At 35.9% G+C, this 3,218-nt stretch overlaps 1 long non-coding RNA gene across 1 annotated transcript; it reads left to right on the top strand.

The window, feature by feature from the left end:
• The first annotated feature begins 270 nt into the window (after positions 1 to 270).
• LOC113467182 lies at positions 271 to 1,725 on the top strand. The gene is made up of 3 exons (XR_003391349.1): positions 271 to 779; positions 935 to 951; positions 1,075 to 1,725. It is a non-coding gene; the product is annotated as an uncharacterized LOC113467182 (long non-coding RNA).
• Positions 1,726 to 3,218: the final 1,493 nt, after the last annotated feature.

The following is a 3,218-nucleotide window of genomic DNA, read 5'->3' as shown; positions in this document are numbered from 1 at the left end:
TTGAAAAAGGAAATTAGGGTCAAGTCTATTAGGATTTTTGTTTCTAAATGCAAAATATAAAACTTGGGATGGACTTTAAAGGAACTTTACCACTTGAAAAAGGAAATCCTTAGGGTCAAGCGCCCAAGGAGCAACTGGTAACATAACGGGTTCGTCCACAATTTGCAACCCAACAAATTACAAACTTTTCATCAGTAAATGTTTTCTTCAAATTAAATTGATCCCAAGGGCAAGGAAAACCTAGACCCTTGACAAATGGAGTGTCAACTGGTAACATAACGGGTTCGTCCACAATTTGCAACCCAACAAATTACAAACTTTTCATCATGGTTTCTACAAATTAAATTGATCCCAAGGGCAAGGTAAACCTAAACCCTTGACAAATGGAGTGTGTCTGAAGGCATGTGATGTGTTCCAATCCACTGGATACTCACTAGGCCCACTATAAAATAGCTCACTTTAGCTCAATAGTTCACTTTATTTTCAGTGTGAAATTATACAAACCCAGGCCATACCAGTCGCTGGGCGCTCGAAAAAAATAATCGAATAAAAATTGGTTTTGTACTTGGATTGCTTTAGCCCAAACTACATCGAAAACATAAATCGTCGCTTTCAGAACCAAACTCGCTTGTCAATTTCTTTTCTTTTTTTAAGGTGATGGAGGATTTTAGAGTTTCTAGTGGTGGAGATTTTATTTTATGAAATCAAATATCAATTGGGAAACAATCCAAAAGATTAAGTCACAAATGTGAAAATGGCTTGGAACTTGGGGAGAAAAGGTCGTCAATTTCTTTTCTTTTTTTAAGGTGATGGAGGATTTTAGAGTTTCTAGTGGTAGAGTTCTTTTTTTTTTATGAAATCAAATATCAATTGGGAAACAATCCAAAAGATTAAGTCACAAATGTGAAAATGGCTTGGAACTTGGGGAGAAAAGGTCACCATTTCAATAAGGTTTTAGTACTTGGGTAGGCGACTTCGGTCCACGAGCGACGATTATGTAAGTAGACTATTCTCGTCTCTCACAAGGAGACAGACTAGACAATGAAATCAAAATATTTTAACATCGTCAATAAGGTTTTTTTAGTACTTGGCTAGGCGGTTTTGGTCCACGAGCGACGATTATGTAAGTAGACTATTCTCGTCTCTCACAAGGAGACAGACTAGACAATGAAATCAAAATATTTTAACATCTAATAAATTATAATATTTGTGTTGAGTATTTTCAAAAGTTACCCATTTTTCGTATGAACTTACAAAACTTTACAGTAAAAAGCTTTTTTTTTTATTGGACCAGGATCACAGATTGTGTGCCTGGTCATTAGTAACACAGCTAAGGCCAATGTACATCTGGTTTGTGTGGGGATATTTAATAGTGTTTTCTATTTAAGGGGACAGGTTTTGCTTAACAAAAGGTCTGCCTGGGGGACCTTAAACAGGGAGTGGACCAGATTAGTTTTTTAGGTGGGGATTTTAAACAGTGAAGATACCAGTCTGAAATTTCCCTTGCTAAAGAAATAGCAACGGTTGAGTGCGAAGGGTATCCACTGGTAAATTTTTGTAGCCAAAACCAATCGATCCAAAAAAGCGATCACCCTAGAACTTTTTTTTTTTACTCACAGTGGTACATTCTTCTTTGTAAAATTCATATAATGTGTAACTCTACGTAACAGATAAGTGGTACATGGTTGGGTTGGATGGCAGAGTTTGCCTAAGGCAATAATCCCGCCTTTTTAAAATCCTTTCTTATTGCACACCTAGACCATAAAAGGAATATTCCTACCAAATTTCAGCTTTCTAGGTGTTGTGGTTCTTGAGATAGAGCGATCAGTGAACTGTGAAATGTGAATGGATCTTGGTCTTATAATATAAGATTGTTTTATGAAATCAAATATCAATTGGGGAACAATCCAAAAGATTAAGTCACAAATGTGAAAATGGCTTGGAACTTCGGGAGAAAAGGTCACCATTTCAATAAGGTTTTTTTAGTACTTGGGTAGGCGGCTTCGGTCCGTGAGTGACGATTATGTAAGTAGACTATTCTCGTCTCTTACAAGGAGACAGACTAGACAATTAAATCAAAATATTTTAACATCTAATAAATTATAATATTTGTGTTGAGTATTTTCAAAAGTTACCCATTTTTTGTATGAACTTACAAAACTTTACAGTAAAAAGCTTTTTTTATTGGACCAGGATCACAGATTGTGTCCCTGGTCATTAGTAACACAGCTAAGGCCAATGTACATCTGGTTTGTGTAGGGATATTTAAGAGTGTTTTCTATTTAGGGGACAGGTTTTACTTAACAAAAGGTCTGCCTGGGGGACCTTAAACAGGGAGTGGACCAGATTAGTTTTTTAGGTGGGGATTTTAAACAGTGAAGATACCAGCCTGAAATTTCCCTTGCTAAAGAAATGGCAAAGGTTGAGTGCGAAGGGTATCCTCTGGTAAATTTTTGTAGCCAAAACCAAAAGTCAGCCAAAAGCGATCACCCTAGAACTTTTTTTTTTTTTACTCAGAGTGGTACATTCTCCTTTGTAAAATCCATATAATGTGTAACTCTACGTAACAGATAAGTGGTACATGGTTGGGTTGGATGGCAGAGTTTGCCTAAGGCAATAATCCCTTTTGTAAAAATTTGTTTGTATGAATTTTTAACAATAAAGAGTTTATTATTATTTTTATTATTATAGAACTGATTGGGAGGATGACCGAAAAGATAATTCGTTCGCCCTAAATAGAAAACACATCGGATTATTTACAAATGGAAAAAATGTCTGAAAGATAACACACTTGGAGCAGCAAAGGAGCACAACGGATGAGCAATTGAGGTCTGTTCCCATACTCTAATACTTGAGTACACACTCTAGTATTTGAGTACATACTCAAATACTTGAGTACACACTCTAATACTTGAGTACACACACTCTAATACTTGAGTACATACTCAAACTTGAGTACACACTCTAATACTTGAGTACACACTCTAATACTTGAGTACACACTCTAATACTTGAGTACACACTCTAATACTTGAGTACACACTCTAATACTTGAGTACACACTCTAATACTTGAGTACACACTCTAATACTTGAGTACACACTCTAATACTTGAGTACACACTCTAATACTTGATTTGTCATAGGAATGGTACTTGTAAACTTGTACATAGGAATGGTACTTGTAAACTTGTACATAGGAATGGTACTTGTAAGTAC

Source organism: Diaphorina citri, unplaced genomic scaffold (assembly GCF_000475195.1).
Source record: "Diaphorina citri unplaced genomic scaffold, Diaci psyllid genome assembly version 1.1 scaffold424, whole genome shotgun sequence".
NCBI lineage: Eukaryota > Metazoa > Arthropoda > Insecta > Hemiptera > Psyllidae > Diaphorina > Diaphorina citri.
The sequence above is the reverse complement of the archived record's forward strand: the minus strand, read 5'-3'. Positions and strand labels throughout refer to the sequence as shown.